This window comes from Dermacentor variabilis, chromosome 3, assembly GCF_050947875.1.
Source record: "Dermacentor variabilis isolate Ectoservices chromosome 3, ASM5094787v1, whole genome shotgun sequence".
Taxonomy (NCBI): Eukaryota; Metazoa; Arthropoda; class Arachnida; order Ixodida; family Ixodidae; genus Dermacentor; species Dermacentor variabilis.
In genome coordinates this window covers 209,476,987-209,500,137 of record NC_134570.1, presented here as the reverse complement: position 1 = coordinate 209,500,137, position 23,151 = coordinate 209,476,987, and the positions used below count along the sequence as shown (strand labels likewise).

Sequence of the window (23,151 nt, the reverse complement as noted above, 5' to 3'; positions counted from 1 at the left end):
TACCCTATCCAGCAGTGCCTCGGCGAGCCCAGTCTCTATCCAGCACTACCGAGAGCCACGCGCGTTCTCGGCGAAGGCAGAGGAAGATGTGGATGAGTGCCTAACCCATTACGAAAGGGTAATCCAATACAATAAATGGAACGCTGCCAGTCAGCTTAGGAACGCTGTTTTCTTCGTGGCCGGCACGGCGTTGCTATGGTATGACAACCAGGCGGACATGCTAAATACATGTACACTCTTCGTTGAGAAGATTAAAAAGTGTTTCGGTGACTCGACGCAAAGAGGAAACGCGCGGAACTCACCTTAGCCCAGAGAGCTCAGGTACCCGGCGAGACTTGCACTACATACATCGAAGAAATTTTGAAGCTGTGCCGCACCGTCAACCCTCAAATGACAGAGGAAGATAAAGTGGGGCACGTGGAAAAAGGAATAGCGGAAGACGTGTACAACTTCCTCATTGGTAAAGAGAACTTGCACACTGTATCAGAACTAATACGGCACTGCGGCACGTTCGAGGCGCTGAAGACTCGCCGAATTACACCAAAGTTTTGATGGCTGGCCAATGTAAAGACTGTAGCAAGTGTTGACACGAGTCCTCCGCTCCCAGACCTTTCGTCCGCCATCCGCCAGATAGTCCGCGACGAGCTCCAGCGACATGACGAACAGCCACGTTATGCGGCGCCACGTTGCAGCTCCTCCGTTTTCCGAGACACTCTTTGGGAACTCCTTTCGGGTACTTGGAACCACTCCGTGAACGTCGCGGATCTTAACGGCTGCAGAGACGAACCGCAATACATTACGGCCGAACCACCACGCAATGATTCGCCCCTCAACGTTTTGATCCACGCCCACGCAACTTTCGGCCACGAAGACTCGCCGCGGCCTACGACTTTCAAGGGGAAGAGCCTCGTTACCCTCAACTGATGTCTTCGGCAGAATACTTCAATCCGCATTCTGAAGTTCGCCCTTCGCCAGTGTGTTACTACTGCGGCATGCCTGGCCCTACAGCTAGGTACTGTAGCCGACGCCGAGCATCAAAGTAGGGATCCTCAGCGCCGACTATGTGGTCTAGCGGTCGTACACTGCGCACTCAGTGGCCAGCAGACTCCACTTCAGGAAGCCACTTTCGAGAGATCCCATGAGACCTACTTTGGAAAAGAAAGAACAGGGAACTGCTACCGCTCCCCTGCCTCCGACCGTACTCTGACGCCACCACCAGCCTTCGGAGTCTCCCGGTCACCATCCCCTCGGCCGCGATTCACGCCACCGTCGCCTCGGCGCCGTTTCGCGTCACCCCCACCGGGAGACTAGCCAGCGCGGCCGATGGAGGTGAGGTCACTGGAAAATGTGTGCTGCCGACTCAACTGCCTCCAACTATTTTCATGCTAAAGAATAAGGTTCATGTACTGATTGATGGGGTCTCTACAATGGCTTTGAGTTGACACTGGAGCAACTGTCTCGGTCATGAATGTGCGGTTTAAAGGCCTTCTGGGACGCAAGGTTATGTTTCGTTGGGACCAGTGCACAAGTTTCCGTAGAGTCAGTGGTGAATCATTATACCCAGTTGGTGTGTGTAACGTGGATGTGTCTTTGGGTGGGAAAGTTTTTAATGCAGAGTTTACTGTTCTTCCTCGCTCCTCGCATGACGTGATACTGGGGATTTACTTCTTGCAATTGTGTGGTGCGAATCTTGACTGCCGGACGGAAGAACTCAGTGTCGACACCAGTGTTTCACCTGCGCTCCTTGAAGGTGAAGCTTGCCCGGAGAGTGTGTTGTGCGCGTCTGAGGATATAGTTATGTCCACCTTATCCGTGATGCGTGTTGCCGTCGCCTGTTCGTCTCCGACTCCTATCTCGTTCGATGCTGCAGTGGAACCTGTACATCGGAACTGCCTCGAGAAAACGTGTTAGTTTCCCACTGCGTGGTCTCAGTGACCAATGGATGCGCGGGGCTGTGGGCGCAAAACTGAGTCGTCAGAGTCGTTTGTCGCCGCGAAGCAGCTGAGTAAAGGGAGCAATGATAGAAGTGAAATTCCGGATAAAACGACGAAAGAAGGGCGATAAAGCTCCGAAGTTCATTCAGGAACGTCGGTTTCGGGAATTCGGTGACGGCGCGAAGTTTGGAAGCGTCAGTTAGTATGCCATCTTTCAATATGACGTGTCCGAGTATTGCAGCTGCTTGGCTCCAAAGCGGCATTTCTTCAAGTTGAGCTGGAGGCCTGCCTCGATAATGCCACTGCGAGACATGTTCGAGACGGTACAGATGTGTGAGAAAATCTGGACAAAAGACGGCGACGTCGTCAAGGTAACATAGGCATGACTTCCATTTCAGCCCACGAAGGAGATTGTCCATCGTTCGTTCGAATGTAGCAGGGGCGTTGCAAAGCCCACACGGCATAACGTTGAATTCGTATAGGCCGGCTTTGGTCACGAAGGCTGTCTTCACGCCATCGGCAGGATTCATAGGCCCTTGCCATTAGCCTGAGCGTAAACCGGCTGAAGAAAAATAATGTGCGCCTTGCAAAGAATCCAGAGCATCGTCGTTGCGCCGTATAGCGTAGACGTCTTTGCGAGTTATCTTATTAAGACGGCGGTAGTCGACGCAAAATCGAATTGAGCCATCTTTTTTCTTAACCAGGACTACAGGTGATGCCCAGGGACCATTAGAGGGTTGAACCACTCCCCGCTCAAACATTTCGCTGACTTGGCTTTCGATAACACGGCGCTCCGCGGGTGATACACGATAAGGCCTCTGGCGCAGTGGTGCGTCGGTGCCGGTGTGGATCTCGTGACGTAGAATCGATGTGCGGCCTAGTGGGGTTTGTTGACAATCGAACGTAAATTGGTATTTCCGTAGAAGGCTCAGAAGATACGAACGCTGCGTAGGGCTCAGGATGGCATCCACAGAGCTATGGAAGACATCTTGCGTAGGTTGGGGACAAGGCAAGGTATAAGTCAAAAAGTTCACGTCTGAACAGGTGTTGTCAAGAGGTGCTTCAAAGATGGTTACTGAGATGACAGGCTGAAGACGTCCAAGGCAGTCGCCATGCGCCAAGACGTAAGACAAGGGACGTGGCCTTAGCGTTGGAAACGAGCAGTCGCGTGCAGCCACCGCTGACAGTAAGGACACAGAAGGGAAGGGAACATCGTCGGCGAACAAAAAAGTCCGTAGGGACAAACAGGGCAGTAGTGTCAGTGGCGAAAGTAGAGCAGACATTCGCAATAACAGAAGAGTGTGGATGGATCATGGTGTCTTCTGTAACGGCCAGTGTGTCACCAAAATCGTCAGGGTCATGTAAACGGGTATCAGGAAGCGGAGAAAATTCAACTTAGGCGCGAGAGCAATCAATGATAGCCTCATGATCGGAAAGGAAGTCCCAGACCAAGATGTCGTCGTATGAACAGAATGAGAGGACGACGAACTCGACTTTATACTGGTAGCCTTGAATGACGATGCTGGCGCTACATGTGAAAACAGGGTTAATGCACTGGGAACTTGCTGTCCGGAGTGACAGCGCAGATTACGGGTCATTACTTTTGGAAGCTTGCGTCAAACTCCTTCCGTAGCTACTGAAACGGTGGCGACTGTGTCGACTGATTCCAGTTTGACGACTCCTTCTACAGATACTTCGATTACGTTCGTCGGAAGAGAGCGACGCTTTGCGTGGTTTGACTGGAACGCAGTTCTCGCCTCTTGAACTGCGGTAGCTAGTTTTCCTGCCCCGATGGGGCTGGACGCCACCGCATGGGGGAAAGTGAGCAGCGACGAGGGGATGGCGAGCGACGATCACGGGCACAAGGAATGACTTTGCTCGCTGACGGCAAGTGCGAGTCATTTGGTGGCAAGAAGGACGAAACTGGCGAAGTGTAGGAGCGGACAGGTTGATCATTACCTAGAAGCCATAAGCGACGGCGACAGTGCCGTGCTATCTGACCAGGCATTCCACAGAAGAAGCACACGGGGCGATCGTCGGGTGTACGCCAGGGTCCCGCGCTAGCTGGTGATATGGTGGTGTACACTGGAGGGATTGGACATGGCGGTGCAGCAAACGGTGCTGCTGAAAAAGTCGATGGAGGTGGTCGTGCTGCAACCTCGGCGTAGCTTAGAGGTACAGGCAATGGTGGCGCTGCACGAAGGGACTGAATAGCTTCGGACACTTGTTCCAGGAGCATATGACGCAACGTAGGGGCCAAGGACGGCGTAGGACCTGGGGCGGCGGTTAGTAGGGATAGCTGGCGGGCGACTTCGGAGCGTATAAATTCGTTGATTTGGCCGAACAGATGGTCGTTGTTAGTCACAGCGGCTAAACTTGCAATGGAAGTATCGGGGATCGAAAACGTCGAGTGAGTAGAAGTTGCCTCTTGAGTTCGTCGTAGCTTGGACAAAGTTCAGCGACTTCGACCACGGTGCGCGGCCTTTTCGAGAGGAGCTTTTGAATGCGCCGTCTTCGATGCCCTTCATTACGTGACGGATCTTGTCAGACTCAGACATCGATGGATCGACGCGCTTGCAAAAGTCCACAACGTCTTCTATGTACTTGGTGAAGTTTTCACCGGGTTGCTGGGAATGGTTGCGCAAGCGTTGTTCGACACGGAGCTTACGCACCTCAGGGCGACCGAAGACTTGCATAATGCGCGCCTTGAAATCTGGCCAGGTGCTGAGGTCGGAATTGTGGTTGTGGTACCACACGCTAGCGACACCCGGGAGATAGAAGTTCACGTACCTAATCTTCACAGCATCGTCCCGTTTATTGTGGGCACTCACGCGCTCATATGTCGAGAGCCAATTTTCTCCGTCGTATTCGCCGGAACTGCTGAAGATCGGAGGATCGCGTTGACGCACTGAGCCAGGAGAAATCAATGTTGGCGATGCCGGAGGTGTTGTTCGGCTGGCGCAGTCAGGCATGATGGCCGGCAGTGTCCCATTACGTAGTTCCAAGGTGGTTGGAGAAGTACTACCCAGCAACTCCCCCAAATATGCAAGGCGGTTTATTGAGCACTCAGAAACGCGTCCGTTTCAGGCGTGCGTGAGACACCGAGGGCGCGAGCCCCTCTTCGTTGGCGGGCCAATGATGGTAGTGCGTCAATATAGATGGAGCGTGCCAGTCTTCTTCGCAACAATATTGTTACACAAGAGGTGTTTAATGCAGAACCCGATGAATCTGGTTGATAGGCGCGGTTGTTGAACAGCGGTCTCGTGGCCGCTTGGATAACGTCGTTCTCTTCTTTCTTTCATCTGGTTGTTAAGGTGGCACGTGTGGTTCATGACAGCTTGTGACATTTCCCCACTGGCAGACGAAGCCCGCCGGGCGAGTCAGTCATCTCGTGGGTTGTAACGCCTCAGACGCGTGATGTGTGTCACTTCAGCCTTGGCCGAGCGTCGTCCGCTGCTCGTGAGACGCGCAATGCGGTAGTTCGCTGAGGTTCTCCAGAATAACGTGGGGGCCGAAGTAGTGGGCGAGAAACTTCTGGCACAAGCCACGCTTCCGCAATGGCGTCCAGAGCCACACAAGGTCACCAGGATCGAAGTCAACGTGGCGAAGAATTGGTTGGGATGTCAACAGGAACTTGAGCTGGTGAAAAGATGAGTCGCAATCTGCAGTCCACTCAAAGGGAACGCCTTTTTGGAGAAAGTGTGTAAGGGGATAAGGCATGTCAGCAAACCGGGGAATGAATCGGCGAAAATAGGAGCACAAGCCCAAGAATCTTCTTAACTGCTTGACAGAGTTGGGTACTCTATATGCTTCTACGGCGGCAGTATTTTTTGGATCTGGTAGGATGTCCTTTTTAGCGACCAGATGGTCTAGCACAAGAGTTTGCCGTTACCCAAAACGGCACTTTTTTAACTGAGCACATGATCCGTTCTCTGCAAGCAGTTGAAGACCAAATCTAAGCGTTTGCTGTGCTCACTAAACGTTTCTCCGAAGATCACAACGTCGTCTAAGGGGCACATGCAAACTTCCCCTTTTAAGCCGCGTTCTATCGTGTCCATGTACCTTTCGAACGTTGCGGGCGCGTTACACAACCCGAAAGGCATCACGTTAAACTCGAGTAGTCCGTCGGGTGTTACAAATGCTGTCTTTTCTCTGTCGTCCTTGCGTATAGGAATTTGCCAGTAACCTGACCGTAAATCGATTGAGCAATAGTAAGATGCCGCAAAGAGACAGTCGATGGCGTCTTCAATTCGTGGGAGCGGATATACATCTTTCTTAGTAACGGCGTTTAGGCGACGGTAATCAACACAGAACCGCCAGGTACCGTCTTTCTTCTTCCCCAATATCACGGGGGCTGTCCAAGGACTATATGATTCTCGAATGACGCCTTTGCATAGCATTTCTTGGACCTGATCGCTGATTATCTTGCGTTCTGACGGGGATACACGATAGGGTCTTTGTCGGATTGGCTGGGCGGCTCCTGTGTTGATGCGATGACGAGTTGGAACTGATGACAAGCCATTGCTGCGCAAAGTCGAATACCGAGGTATGTTTAGTAACCAGGGCCATCAAAACTCGACGCTCGTGATCGCTGATTGACTTATCAATCATGGAAAGTATCTTCGAGCTCCCGAGGCTCGAGACACTGGTTGCTCCTCCATCGGGGAGCTCTGTAAGTGCTGCCACCGATACGGGTGAGTCTTCCTGAAACGTCGCAATCTTTAGGCCTTGAGGTAGCACTGCCGCTTCAGTGGAACAGATTAGCGCCAACAGCCCCGCGCATCCATTGGTCACTGAGACCACGCAGTGCGGAAGTAACACGTTTTTCTCGAGGCAGTTCTGATGTACATGGTTCCCCTGCAGCATCGAACGAGATAGGAGTCGGAGACGAACAGGCGACGGCAACACGCATCGCGGATAAGGTGGACATAACTGTATCCTCAGACACGCACAACACACTCTCCGGGCAAGCTTCACCTTCAAGGAGCGCAGGTGAAACACTGGTGTCGACACTGAGTTCTTCCGTCCGGCAGTCAACATTCGCACCACACAATTGCAAAAAGTAAATCCCCAGAATCACGTCATGCGAGGAGCGAGGAAGAACAGTAAACTCTGCATTAAAAACTTTCCCACCCAAAGACACATCCACGTTACACACACCAACCGGGTATAATGATTCACCACTGACTCCACGGAAACTTGTGCACTCGTCCCAACGAAACATAACCTTGCGTCCCAGAAGGCCTTTAAACCCCACATTCATGACCGAGACAGTTGCTCCAGTGTCGACTCAAAGCCATTGTAGTGACCCCATCAATCAGTACATGAACCTAATTCTTTAGCATGAAAATAGTTGGACGCAGTTGAGTCGGCACCACACATTTTCCAGCGACCTTACCTCCATCGGCCGCGCTGCCTAGTCTCCCGGCGGGGGCGACGCGAAACGGCGCCGAGGCGGTGGTGACATGAATCGCGGCCGAGGGGATGGTGACCAGGAGACTCGGAAGGCTGGTGGTGGCGTCAGAATACGGTCGGAGGCAAGGGAGCAGTAGCGGTTCCGGGTTCTTTCTTCTCCAAAGTAGGTCTCATGGGTGCTCTAGAGAGTGGCTTCCTGAAGTGGAGTCTGCTGGCCACTGAGTGCGCAGTGTACGACCGCTAGACCACATAGTCGGCGCTGAGGATCCGTAGTTTGATGCTCGGCATCGGCTACAGTACCTAGCTATAGGGCCAGGCATGCCGCAGCAGTAACACACTGGCGAAGGGCGAACTTCAGAATGCGGATTGAAGTATTCTGCCGAAGACATCGGTTGAGGGTAACGAGGCTCTTCCCCTTGAAAGTCGTAGGTCGCGGTGAGTCTTCGTGGCCGAAAGTTGCGTGGGCGTGGATCAAAACGTTGAGGGGCGAATCATTGCGCGGTGGTTCGGTCGTAATGTAATGCGGTTCGTCTCTGGAGCCGTTATGATCCGCGACGTTCACCGAGTGGTTCCAAGTAGCCGAAGGGAGTTCCCAAAGAGTGTCTCGGAAAACGGAGGAGCTGCAACGTGGCGCCGCATAACGTGCCTGTTCGTCATCTCGCTGGAGCTCCTCGCAAACTATCTGTCGGATGGCGGACGAAAGGTCTGGGAGCGGAGGACTCGTGTCAACACTTGCTACAGTCGTTACATTGGCCAGCCATCAAAACTTTGGTGTAATTCGGCGAGTCTTCAGCGCCTCGAACGTACCGCAGTGCCGAATAAGCTCTTATACCGTGTTCAAGTTCAATTTACCAATGAAGAAGTAGTACACGTCTTCCGCTATTCCTTTTAACACGTGCCCCACTTTATCTTCCTCTGTCATTTGAGGGTTGACGGTGCCGCACAGCTTCAAAATTTCTTCGATGTATGTAGTGCAAGTCTCGCCGGGTACCTGAGCTCTCTGGGCTAATGTGAGTTCCGCGCGTTTCCTCTTTGCGTCCGAGTCACCGAAACACTTTTTGATCTTCTCAACGAAGCGTGTCCATGTAGTTAGCATGTCCGCGTGGTTGTCATACCATACCAACGCCGTGCAGGCCAGGAAGAAAACAACGTTCCTAAGCTGACTGGCAGCGTTCCAGTTATTGTATTGGCTTACCCTTTCGTAATGGATGAGCCACTCATCCACATCTTCTTCTGCCTTCGCCGAGAACGTGCGTGGCTCTCGGTAGTGCTGGATAGGGACTGGGCTCGCCGAGGCACTGCTGGTGAGGGTATTTTTGCTCTGTGGTCATGATTGAGTGCGACGGCGAAAGTCAGGCGAGGCGACGGCTTTGGCGTAGCTCTTGGGCTGGTGGCTCCGTTGTAGGTCGTGGGAGTTACCCTGCACAACTCCACCAAATGTTACACACGAGGTGTTTAATGCAGAACCCGGTGAATCTGGTGGATAGGCGCGGTTGTTCAAGAGCGGTCTCGCGGCAGCTTGGCTAGCGCCGTTCTCATCTTTCTTTAATCTGGTGGTCTGCGCGGCAGGCGTGGTTCATGACAGTTTGTGACAATATATATATATATATATATATATATATATATATATATATATATATATATATATATATATATATATATATATATATATATATATATATATATATATATATATATATATATTGTAGTGGGTAACATGCATGTGGCGCTGTGCGAACTGCCACCGCTGCGGCGCGAGACCCGAGCTCGGGCTGCTGATACGAACGGCTAGGACTCGCGATCAAGAGCGACTTGCGATCCCTCGTACGAGCTGCAGTAAACCCCCTTTCATTTGGTGGAGCTGCGGGGTAGACCTCGGAAACTGGAACTCCGAAGCCGGACGCTACCGACTGCTACGACCATGCCTGACGAAACCACCCAGGAAGATGCACCACAGCCTCCGGCGGTCATCGTTTCCGGTGTGTTGCGCCAGCGTGATCCTGCCATCTTTAGCGGCACCGATGATCATGACGTGGAGGATTGGTTGTCATCTTACGAACGGATGAGCCAGCATAACAAGTGGGACGACGTCACCAAGTTGCACAACGTGTTGTTTTACTTAACTGGCGTCGCGAACCTCTGGTTCCGAAACCACGAACACGATTTCGGAACTTGGAGCACATTCAAAACAAGTTTCGCTGAAGTGTTCGGGCGCCCCGCTGTGCGCAAGCTTCGCGCAGAGCAACGCTTACGGGGGCGTGCGCAACATCACGGTGAAACTTTCACAAGTTACATCGAAGATGTCATTGACCTGTGTAAGCGCGTGAATCCGTCAATGTCAGAACAGGACAAGATCAAGCACATTATGAAAGGCATTGATGAGGACGCCTTTCAGATGTTGTTAGCGAAGGATCTGCGTACCGTGGCCGAAGTTATCAATTTGTGCCAAAGTTTTGACGAGCTACGGAAACAACGCATCTTAGCTCGGCGCCCACCGCCTACGGAAGATTCGTTAGCAGCATTAATTATTGGCGACAACCACACAACTTTGCTGAGGCAAATAAAAGAATTTGTGCGCGAGGAGGTCGCACGACAGCTCTCGATTTTGCCGACCACGGAGAAGCCTTCTCAATGTTTGGCTCCAGCGCTCCGACAGATAATTCAAGAGCAAGTGACCGAAGCTCTTCCACCTCCGTGTCAGCCGGCTCCCGTGGCCGCGCCTCTGACGTATGCTGAAGCCGTTGCACGGGCGCCTCATCTACAGAGGTTCTCTCCTCCGCCTTCAGCACCTCGCCCGCCGGTGTTCTCTCCTCCGCCTTCGCCTCGCCAGCCGGCGGATCCCTTTTTCAGTGCACAGCAGCAGGGTCCAAATCCTTGGCGCACTGCGGACAACCGCCCAATATGCTATGCCTGCGGTACCCCGGGTCATGTAGTGCGCTTCTGCCGCCGGCGCTTGCCGGCCTTCGTGGGCACCCCGCGACGACCCAGCTCCGACTTCCGACCTTTCCGTATGCCTTCACGACCACCACCGGAAGTCTACGCTGCTGATGACATACCGGCACCGCAGTCACAGCTCTACGGCACTCGTCGCTCGCCTTCCCCTCGTCGGCGCTGACTCTCACCCATGCGTCGTAGACCCAGTGCCAGTACTACTGAGGCGGAAAACTGATTTCCGCAGTTCCTGAGGCACGAACTGCGTCATCGTCGGAACATCAAAGTCCTCGTTTTTCCCCCGCTAACGTCATTGAAGTGTGCGTTGATGGCATCAAATCCCTTGCGCTCGTCGATACAGGTGCTGCTGTGTCCGTGATTAGTGGGAAGCTTTGTCGTGCATTGCGGAAAGTGACCATGAAGCCTTCGGTTCCATTGCTTAGAACAGCCACTGCGCAACAAGTACAGCCAGTCGCTATGTGCACTGCCAGAGTGCTGATTCGAGACATTTTGTATTCCATTGATTTCTTTGTGTTAACTTGTTGGTCCCACGATGTCATTCTCGGTTGGGATTTTCTGTCGCGCCATCATGCCGTCATCGACTGTGCACGTGCTGAGGTTCAGTTCTCCGTTCTGTGCGATTTGCCATCTCGCGACTTTCAAGTTCACGATCTTAGCAGGATCTGTGTAGCTTCAGATACTGACCTTCCTCCTCACAGTGCTGTATTTGTCCCTCTTTCATGCGCATCGCTTGCCGAAGCGACGGTCATGTTTACACCCGCTGCCGTCTTCATTCGCCGCCAGCCTATATTGTTGCCTTTCGCCCTCCTCACGGTTCACCACGGTGCTGCAGAAATACTGATTTCTAACCCAAATTCGCGCACTTTGGCTTTGCACTGTGGCGAGACTATTGGCACCATCGAGTCTGTGGACGCTGACGCTATTGTGCACTTCCCCATGGCCGACGACGTCGATACTGCCAACGTAACAGCACTGACGCCCCATGTGCCATCTAACCGAGTCCCACCGGATGTTTTTTGTCGCTCCATTGCCGATGACCTCGAGCCGACACAACGTGAGCGGCTAATTACACTTTTAAATGAGTTTCACGCGTCTTTTGACTGGAACCAAGCATCGTTAGGCCGCACAAGTACCGTCTCTCACCACATTGATACGGGACACCACGCACCATTACGCCAGCGTCCGCACCGCGTGTCATCCACCGAGCGTCGTGTCATCGCCGAGCAAGTTGAAGACATGCTTGACCGTGGTGTTATCAAGCCATCCTGCAGCCCTTGGTCATCGCCCGTAGTACTCGTTAAGAAAAAAGATGGCTCGATTCGTTTCTGTGTGGACTATCGTCGCCTCAACAAGATTACACGAAAGGATGTCTATCCTCTACCGCGCATAGATGACGCCCTGGATTGTCTACATGGTGCTGAATTCTTTTCTTCTTTGGACTTGCGATCGGGCTATTGGCAAGTGCCAGTGGATGAATCCGACCGCTCGAAAACAGCTTTCATTACGCCTGATGGCCTGTATGAGTTTACGGTAATGCCATTCGGCCTCTGCAATGCGCCAGCGACATTCGAAAGAATGATGGACAATATTCTGCGAGGCCTCAAATGCAAGACGTGCCTGTGTTATTTAGACGACGTGGTAGTTTTCTCCCCTGATTTCACCTCTCACCTCTCTCGTCTACGCGACGTCCTTACTTGTCTTGCCACCGCCGGCCTTCAACTTAACTTGAAAAAGTGCCGCTTCAGCGCCCGCCAGCTGACCATACTTGGCCATGTCGTTTCCAAAGACGGCGTCCTTCCCGACCCTGACAAACTTCGTGCTGTCGCAGAATTTCCGCGGCCGACTACACTGAAAGAGCTCCGAAGCAACAATTATCCAGCGATTTCCTTTAGCAGTGGATGGAAGAGGCCCATAGAGGTCAATGCCAATCCGATCAAAAGGACGTGCAGGACACGGCAAAGGTTGCAGAGGGCCAGTCGTATGAGGAGATGTCTTGCGTCGCTGACAGGCTACACATGACCGAATGTATTTGCGGACATAAGAATACATGCCGCGCCAGTAGTAGCGCTGACGGAGCCGCTCGTAGGTTTTCAGGACGCCAGCATGAGCTTGTTGGGGGTCGGCGTGGAAATACGTGCATATGTCGGAGCGCAAATGGCGAGGGATGACTAGCAGCCATTTGCGACCATCCGGCTGTTAGTTTCGGCGGTACAAGATGGCGTCCCGTAGCACGAAATGGGTGGCTTGGCGACGAAGGGCTCGAGGGCATGTAGCCGTCGAAGAACTGTGAAGAATGTCAATGAGAGACACAATCCACGGATCTTTCCTCTGTTCAGACGGCATGTCAGTAACAGCAAGTGTAGCAACCGGGCACTCTACGGGGGAGGGTGGCGTTTCGTCGGATCTCAAGGGCGATCGGGAGAGTGCATCGGCATCAGAATGTTGGCGCCCGGATCGATAGATGACGCGAATATCAAATTCTTGGAGCCGAAGAGCCCAACGTCCAAGACGGCCTGACGGGTCCTTCAGTGACGCAAGCCAGCAGAGCGCGTGGTGGTCTGTCACAACATCGAAAGGATGGCCATACAAGTAAGGGCGAAATTTGTGTAACGCCCAAACTATAGCCAAACATTCTTTTTCTGTGACAGAATAATTGGTTTCTGCCTTCGTGAGGGCCCGACTCGCATATGCAACCACATATTCCGGAAAGCCAGGCTTGCATTGCGCAAGGACGGCTCCAAGACCAACGCCACTGGCGTCCGTATGAACTTCGGTCGGTGCAGTCGGGTCATAGTGGCGTAGAACAGGTGGTGAGGTAAGCAGACGACGCAAATTGGTGAAGGCTTGGTCACATGCCGGAGTCCAATCGCGAAGGTCACCTGGGCCAGCCAGGAGCTTCGTCAGAGGAGCGATGATGCAGGCAAAATTGCGTACAAAGCGTCGCAAATACGAGCAAAGGCCGATAAAACTTCGGAGCTCTTTCAGTGTAGTCGGCCGCGGAAATTCTGCGACAGCACGAAGTTTGTCAGGGTCGGGAAGGACGCCGTCTTTGGAAACGACATGGCCAAGTATGGTCAGCTGGCGGGCGCCGAATCGGCACTTTTTCAAGTTAAGTTGAAGGCCGGCGGTGGCAAGACAAGTAAGGACGTCGCGTAGACGAGAGAGGTGAGAGGTGAAATCAGGGGAGAAAACTACCACGTCGTCTAAATAACACAGGCACGTCTTGCATTTGAGGCCTCGCAGAATATTGTCCATCATTCTTTCGAATGTCGCTGGCGCATTGCAGAGGCCGAATGGCATTACCGTAAACTCATACAGGCCATCAGGCGTAATGAAAGCTGTTTTCGAGCGGTCGGATTCATCCACTGGCACTTGCCAATAGCCCGATCGCAAGTCCAAAGAAGAAAAGAATTCAGCACCATGTAGACAATCCAGGGCGTCATCTATGCGCGGTAGAGGATAGACATCCTTTCGTGTAATCTTGTTGAGGCGACGCTAGTCCACACAGAAACGAATCGAGCCATCTTTTTTCTTAACGAGTACTACGGGCGATGACCAAGGGCTGCAGGATGGCTTGATAACACCACGGTCAAGCATGTCTTCAACTTGCTCGGCGATGACACGACGCTCGGTGGATGACACGCGGTGCGGACGCTGGCGTAATGGTGCGTGGTGTCCCGTATCAATGTGGTGAGAGACGGTACTTGTGCGGCCTAACGATGCTTGGTTCCAGTCAAAAGACGCGTGAAACTCATTTAAAAGAGTAATTAGCCGCTCACGTTGTGTCGGCTCGAGGTCATCAGCAATGGAGCGACAAAAAACATCCGGTGGGACTCGGTTAGATGGCACATGGGGCGTCAGTGCTGTTACGTTGGCAGTATCGACGTCGTCGGCCATGGGGAAGTGCACAATAGCGTCAGCGTCCACAGACTCGATGGTGCCAATAGTCTCGCCACAGTGCAAAGCCAAAGTGCACGAATTTGGGTTAGAAATCAGTATTTCTGCAGCACCATGGTGAACCGTGAGGAGGGCGAAAGGCAACAATATAGGCTGGCGGCGAGTGAAGACGGCAGCGGGTGTAAACATGACCGTCGCTTCGGCAAGCGATGCGCATGAAAGAGGGACAAATACAGCACTGTGAGGAGGAAGGTCTGTATCTGAAGCTACACAGATCCTGCTAAGATCGTGAACTTGAAAGTCGCGAGATGGCAAATCGCACAGAACGGAGAACTGAACCTCAGCACGTGCACAGTCGATGACGGCATGATGGCGCGACAGAAAATCCCAACCGAGAATGACATCGTGGGACCAACAAGTTAACACAAAGAAATCAATGGAATACAAAATGTCTCGAATCAGCACTCTGGCAGTGCACATAGCGACTGGCTGTACTTGTTGCGCAGTGGCTGTTCTAAGCAATGGAACCGAAGGCTTCATGGTCACTTTCCGCAATGCACGACAAAGCTTCTCACTAATCACGGACACAGCAGCACCTGTATCGACGAGCGCAAGGGATTTGATGCCATCAACGCACACTTCAATGACGTTAGCGGGGGAAAAACGAGGACTTTGATGTTCCGACGATGACGCAGTTCGTGCCTCAGGAACTGCGGAAATCAGTTTTCCGCCTCAGTAGTACTGGCACTGGGTCTACGACGCATGGGTGAGAGTGAGCGCCGACGAGGGGAAGGCGAGCGACGAGTGCCGTAGAGCTGTGACTGCGGTGCCGGTATGTCATCAGCAGCGTAGACTTCCGGTGGTGGTCGTGAAGGCATACGGAAAGGTCGGAAGTCGGAGCTGGGTCGTCGCGGGGTGCCCACGAAGGCCGGCAAGCGCCGGCGGCAGAAGCGCACTACATGACCCGGGGTACCGCAGGCATAGCATATTGGGCGGTTGTCAGCAGTGCGCCAAGGATTTGGACCCTGCTGCTGTGCACTGAAAAAGGGATCCGCCGGCTGGCGAGGCGAAGGCGGAGGAGAGAACACCGGCGGGCGAGGCGCTGAAGGCGGAGGAGAGAACCTCTGTAGACGAGGCGCCCGTGCAACGGCTTCAGCATACGTCAGAGGCGCGGCCACGGGAGCCGGCTGACACGGAGGTGGAAGAGCTTCGGTCACTTGCTCTTGAATTATCTGTCGGAGCGCTGGAGCCAAACATTGAGAAGGCTTCTCCGTGGTCGGCAAAATCGAGAGCTGTCGTGCGACCTCCTCGCGCACAAATTCTTTTATTTGCCTCAGCAAAGTTGTGTGGTTGTCGCCAATAATTAATGCTGCTAACGAATCTTCCGTAGGCGGTGGGCGCCGAGCTAAGATGCGTTGTTTCCGTAGCTCGTCAAAACTTTGGCACAAATTGATAACTTCGGCCACGGTACGCAGATCCTTCGCTAACAACATCTGAAAGGCGTCCTCATCAATGCCTTTCATAATGTGTTTGATCTTGTCCTGTTCTGACATTGACGGATTCACGCGCTTACACAGGTCAATGACATCTTCGATGTAACTTGTGAAAGTTTCACCGTGATGTTGCGCACGCCCCCGTAAGCGTTGCTCTGCGCGAAGCTTGCGCACAGCGGGGCGCCCGAACACTTCAGCGAAACTTGTTTTGAATGTGCTCCATGTTCCGAAATCGTGTTCGTGGTTTCGGAACCAGAGGTTCGCGACGCCAGTTAAGTAAAACAACACGTTGTGCAACTTGGTGACGTCGTCCCACTTGTTATGCTGGCTCACCCGTTCGTAAGATGACAACCAATCCTCCACGTCATGATCATCGGTGCCGCTAAAGATGGCAGGATCACGCTGGCGCAACACACCGGAAACGATGACCGCCGGAGGCTGTGGTGCATCTTCCTGGGTGGTTTCGTCAGGCATGGTCGTAGCAGTCGGTAGCGTCCGGCTTCGGAGTTCCAGTTTCCGAGGTCTACCCCGCACCTCCACCAAATGAAAGGGGGTTTATTGCAGCTCGTACGAGGGATCGCAAGTCGCTCTTGATCGCGAGTCCTAGCCGTTCGTATCAGCAGCCCGAGCTCGGGTCTCGCGCCGCAGCGGTGGCAGTTCGCACAGCGCCACATGCATGTTACCCACTACAATATATATATATATATATATATATATATATATATATATATATATATATATATATATATGCATACATATATATATATATATATATATATATATATATATATATATATATATATATATATATATATATATATATACATACATATATATATATATATATATATATATATATATATATGTACATATATATTGTTACGGGGTGTGTAGCAGGCATTTATTTCAAGGAGACGTAGGACAAGTGTGTGCCCCATACTGCACGTGGCATTTTCCTTCCTCGCCGCCCTCTTAATGTTGCTGCTGCTGCCCCAAAACCTATGATGCAATGTAATATGGCTCCTCTCGCAGACGATGCCCTCCGGGCGAGAAGTCAGTGGGGCTTTCGTTCAGTAAACGACTTCAGGAGGGCTACATGCGCGATTCCGGTCTTCGATGCCCGTCATCCACTGGAAGGAAGGCGCGCAATTCTATAATTCACGTTGCTGAGATGCTCAACCACAATGAACGGTCCAACATAGTCGGCGAGCAGTTTTCGACATAGACCGCGTTTACGCGCAGGAGTCCATATCCACACTAGGGTCACTCGGATCCTAAGTGGCTTGCCGGTGTCGACTATCGTATCGGGATTTTGACTGCTTTGTGATGCTAGATTACGTAATCGAGCGAGGCGCCGATCCTCGTCCGCTCGGCAGAAGGTTTCCACGATTCAAGCGTCCTCGTGATTACCAAAAGGAAAGATAGTGTCCAATGTGTACCTGGACAGACGAGCGTAAAGAAGGAAAAACGGACTAAATGCACTTGTCTCATGTTGCGCGGTGTTGCATGCTCAAGGGACGAACGGTAATACTTCGTCCCAGTTCATGTGGTCCGAACTTACGTACATGAAAATCGCGCATGACCAAAATCGCTGTACTGCAAAAATAACAGTAAAACATTCCTGCCCAGCCACGGTGTAATTACGTTCAGGTTTGCTTAATGACCGAATTGCGTAGGCGAAGACGTGTTCTTTGTCATCGAAACGTTGAACCAGAAGAGCACCAAGACCTACACCAGTCGCATGTGTGTGGACTTCTGTTGGCGCGGAAGGATTGAAGTGTTGGAGGACCGGTCGTGACGTCAGCAGAAACGTCCGCTATTGAAAGGAAGCCGAACAATCAGGCGCACACTCGAAAGCGGTATTCTTGGGCAGGAGGCTTGTCAAGGGATCAGCGACGTCAACAAATCGAGGAATGAACCACCTAAAAAAGCAGCAGCGCCCTAGAAAGCTGCGAAGTTGTTTTACAGAGTGAGGCGGTTAAATTGCTTCAATAGCGTCTATCTTCGCAGGGTCATACTTGACGCCGTCTTTGTCCGCAAGATGTGCCAACACCGAGGCTCGGCGCTCACCAAAATGGCACTTTTTAGAGTTGAGCACAAGAGAAGCCTTCTGTATGTAGGTGAGGACAATGCGGACACGCCTGCTGGGCTCGTGAAGTGTGCGCCCAAAGATAATAACATCGTCGCGTTAGCACATGCACATCTCCCACTTTAAACCTCGCAGAATAGTATCCATGAAGCGTTCAAAGGTGGCGGGTGCGTTGCACGAGGCGACCAGCATGACATTGAATTCAAAAAGTCCATCGCGTGTCAAGAACACTGTTTTTACCTTATCCGTGGCATGCAACGGGATCCGCCAGTAGGTGGATCTCAAGTCTACAGAAGAGAAGTAAGGAGCCGAATGAAGGCAGTCTAATGCATCATCTATCCGCGGTAGTGGGTAGACATCTCTCTTGGTAACGTTGTTTAGCCGCCATTATTCTGCACAGAATCACCAACTACCATCTTTCATTCTCACGAGAATGACAAATTCAGCCAAGGAACTCGACAAGCCCTGAATTATCCCCTTGTGCAGCATTTCCTGTACTTGCTCGCCAATTTCCTTACGCTGAGTCGGGAATAGTCTGTACGGCTTCTGTCGTATAGGGCGCCCCTTCCGGTATTGATACGATGGCGTATTCGAGAAGTAGGAATTTCGGACGCCTTGTCAATCTGTTTCTTTCTTCGTCCTCGTCCAGTCGCGCTTATACACTCTACCATGAAAAGTCAAACACTTGCGAGTGCTTGGATAGAACAGCTAATAACGTGTACCGCTCACTCGTGCTGAGCGACTTGCTCACCATCTGCCAGATGCAATGGCACAATGAATGTCCACGACGCGCAAGCATTCCCGCCCTCACTACTAACCAGGGAAACGAGGAGTGTGACCCAAAGCTCTGGTAATTTAACTTGATGCACTCATTACCGCGTACTCTGTCAGTACTGCTCTTGATACAGGAGCGACAATTACCTGTATCAGCGAAGGTGTGTTGAGGACTCCTCACCTACAAATAATGAGACTTTCATGCATCAACGTACAACAAGTTGCAACATCTACGAAAAAATTGGGTCACGTCAATCTAAAGATACAGACAGGAAAAATCGCAAAGGAAATGAAGGAACATGTACAAGGCATGAAGAGCAACCTACATCTTGGCTTGGACAGTGCATCTCTCTTTACCTTGTCTCAGGATCTTGATACCCTGACTCGACACCAAAGGAGTGACATCCTCCACTCTCATCCACGAAACTCTTCCACGGCTAACACGCACGATTGTTTGCAGGAATTCGAACTTTGTGATTGAAACTCAGAGGATGGCATTGAAGCAGCTTGTCCAGAAGTACGAGAACATTCTTTCAAAATGACAGTCTGACATTGCGTGCATCACTAGCGAAACACATCCTATTCCTTTTGCTAACAATGTTCCCATGCGTAGAGCACTCTATCGATGCTCAGAAGCCGACAGCGTCGAAATGGACAGACAAATCAACGACCTTCTTACACAAGGAGTGATACGACTGTCTACGTCACCGTAAGCTGCGCCGAAACTTAAACTCGTATGACAGCTAATGCACGTAGTATTGTGAAAAATATAAATTACAAACAAAGCGGGCCACAGAAGAGACCCTTGCGGGACCCCTCACAAGGCCTTCCGAAAATTTCAAGTAGTGCCATTCAGCAGAGCACACTGCTGGGCATGCAACAAGTGAATATTTATCCACCGAAAACCGCTAGAATGTATATTTAGCACCCGAAGTTTATCAAGAGGCAAAGAATGAAAGACTATGTTAAGTGCGTTAAGGAAGTCCAAAAAGAAAATGCACTCCCCCCCCCTACTTGCTAACTCATATCAATTTTGCACGCTAAGTCACAATAAAACTCTCGTAATTGTGTAGTACATGAAAACCACTTGCAAAAACGCTGTTCACTGTTCGTTAGTAACGCGCTGTTCAATAAATATTTCACAATATCTTTGTAAATTCATCGCTTCATTTACTTAAGTGATATTGATGTGGGCAATAAATATTTCACAATATCTTTGTAAATTCATCGCTTCATTTACTTAAGCGAAATTGATGTGGGCAGGACAGGTCTGCATTCAGTACCGTGCTACCTCAAGGCCTAAAGATTGCCACGTTTCACGAAGACTCAACCGTATCGGTGGCAGCACTTACAGAGCTCCCCCATGGAGGAGCAACCAGTGTCTCGAGCCTCGGGAGCTCGAAGATACTTTCCATGATTGATAAGTCAATCAGCGATCACGAGCGTCGAGTTTTGATGGCCCTGGTTACGAAACATACCTCGGTATTCGACTTTGCGCAGCACGATGGCTTGCCATCAATTCCTGCGTCCAGAACTCGTCACCGCATCAACACAGGAGCCGCCCAGCCAATCCGACAAAAACTCTATCTTGTATCCGCGTCAGAACGCAAGAAAATCAGAGATCAGGTCCAAGAAATGCTATGCAAAGGCGTCATTCGAGAATCATTTAGTTCTTGGGCAGCCCCCGTGATATTGGGGAAGAAGAAAGACGGTACGTGGCGGTTCTGTGTTGATTGCCGTCGCCTAAACGCCGTTACTAAGAAAGATGTATATCCGCTCCCACGAATTGACGACGCCATCGACTGTCTCTTTGGGGCATCTTACTATTGCTCAATCGATTTACGGTCAGGTTCCTGGCAAATTCCTATACACAAGGACGACAGAGGAAAGACAGCATTTGTAACAACCGACGGACTATTCGAGTTTAACGTGATGCCTTTCGGGTTGTGTAACGCGCCCGCAACGTTCGAAATGTACATGGACACGATATAACGCGGCTTAAAAGGGGAAGTTTGCATGTGCTACTTAGACGACGTTGTGATCTTCGGGCGAACGTTTAGTGAGCACAGCAAACGTTTAGATTTGGTCTTGAACTGCTTGCAGAAAGCGGATCTTGTGGTCAATTAAAAAAAAGTGCCGTTTTGGGTAACGGCAAACTCTTGTGCTAGAACATCTGGTCGCTAAAGAGGGCATCCTACCAGATCTACAAAATACTGCCGCCGTAGAAGCATTTAGAGTACCCAACTCTGTCAAGCAGTTAAGAAGATTCTTGGGCTTGTGCTCCTATTTTCGCCGATTCATTCCCCGGTTTGCTGACATGCCTTATCCCCTTACACACCTTCTCCAAAAAGGCGTTCCCTTTGAGTGCACTGCAGATTGCGACTCATCGTTTCGCCAGCTCAAGTTCCTGTTGACATCCCAACCAATCCTTCTCCACGTTGACTTCGATCCTGGTGACCTTGTGTGGCTCTGGACGCCGTTGCGGAAGCGTGGCTTGTGCTAGAAGTTTCTCGCCCAATACGTCGGCCCTTACGTTATTCTGGAGCACCTCAGCGAACTACCCCATTGCGCGTCTCACGAGCAGCGGACGACGCTCGGCCAAGGCTGAAGTGACACACGACGCGCGTCTGAGGCGTTACAACCCACGAGATGACTGACTCTACCGGCGGGCTTCGTCTGCCAGCCGGGAAATGTCACAAGCTGTCATGAACCACACGTGCCGCGTTAACAACCAGATGAAAGAAAGAAGAAAACGACGTTAGCCAAGCGGCCACGAGACCGCTCTTTAACAGCCGCGCCTATCAACCAGATTCATCGGGTTCTGCATTAAACACCTCGTTTGTAACAATATTGTAGCGAAGAAGACTGGCACGCTCCATCTCTATTGACGCACTGCCATCATCGGCCCGCCAACGAAGAGGGGCTCGCGCCCTCGGTGTCTGACGCACGCCTAAAATGGACGCGTTTCTGAGTGCTCAATAAACCGCCTTGCATACTTGGGGGAGTTGCTGGGTAGTACTTCTCCAACCACCTTGGAACTACGTAATGGGACACTGCCGGCCATCATGCCTGACTAAGCCAGCCGAACAACACCTCCGGCATCGCCAACATTGATTTCTCCTGGCTCAGTGCGTCAACACGATGCTCCGATCTTCAGCAGTTCCGGCGAATACGACGAATAAAATTGGCTCTCGACATATGAGCGCATGAGTGTCCACAATAAATGGGACGATGCTGTGAAGCTCAGGTACGTGAACTTCTATCTCCCGGGAGTCGCTAGCGTGTGGTACCATAACCCCGATTCCGAGCTCGCCACCTGGCCAGGTTTCAAGGCGCGCATTATGCAAGTCTTCGATCGCCCTGAGGTGCGGAAGCTCCGTGTCGAGCAACGCTTGCGAAACCATTCCCAGCAACCCGGTGAAAACTTCACCAAGTACATAGAAGACGTTGTGGACTTTTGCAAGCACGTCGATCCATCGATGTCTGAGTCTGACAAGATCCGTCACTTAATGAAGGGCATCGAAGACGGCGCATTCAAAAGCTCCTCTCGAAAAGGCCGCGGACCATGGTCGAAGTCGCTTAACTTTGTCAAAGCTACGACGAACTCAGGAGGCAACTTCTACTCACTCGACGTTCTTCGATCCCCGATACTTCCATTGCAAGTTTAGCCGCTGTGACAAACAACGACCATCTGTTCGGCGAAATCAACGAATTTATACGCTCCGAAGTCGCCCACCAGCTATCCCTACTCACCGCCGCCCCAGGTCCTACGCCGTCCTTGGCCCTACGTTGCGTCAGATGCTCCTGGAACAAGTGTCCGAAGCTATTCAGTCCCCTCGTGCTGCGCCACCATTACCTGTACCTCTAAGCCACGCTGAGGTTGCAGCACGACCACCTCCATCGACTTTTTCAGCAGCACCGTTTGCTGCACCGCCATGTCCAATCCCTCCAGTGTACACCACCATATCACCAGCTAGCGCGGGACCCTGGCGTACACCCGACGATCGCCCCGTGTGCTTCTTCTGTGGAATCCCTGGTCAGGTAGCACGACACTGTCGCGGTCGCTTATGGCTTCAAGGTAATGATCAACCTGTCCGCCCCTACACTTCGCCAGCTTCGTTCTTCTCGCCACCAAATGACTCGCACTTGCCGTCTGCGAGCAAAGTCATTCCTTGTGCCCGTGATTGTCGCTCGCCATCCCCTCGTCGCGGCTCACTTTCCCCCATGCGGTGGCGTCCAGCCCCATCGGGGCAGGAAAACTAGCTACCGCAGTTCAATAGGCGAGAACTCCGTTCCAGTCAAACCACGCAAAGCGTCGCTCTCTTCCGACGAACGTAATCGAAGTATCTGTAGAAGGCGTCGTCACACTGGTATCAGTCGACACAGTCGCCACCGTTTCAATAGTTACGGAAGGACTTTGACGCAAGCTTCCAAAAGTAATGACCTCTAATCTGCGCTGTCACTCCGGACAGCAAGTTCCCAGTGCAGTAACCCTGTTTTCACATGTAGCGCCACCATCGTCATTCAAAGGCTACCCGTATAAAGTCGAGTTCGTCGTCCTCTCATTCTGTTCATACGACGACATCTTGGTCTGGGA

At 51.8% G+C, this 23,151-nt stretch overlaps 1 pseudogene; it reads right to left on the bottom strand.

Moving 5' to 3' along the window:
* Positions 1 to 22,491, bottom strand: part of LOC142575010 (uncharacterized) — a 44,046-nt pseudogene extending 21,555 nt beyond the window's left edge.
* Between the last annotated feature and the right edge of the window lie 660 nt (positions 22,492 to 23,151).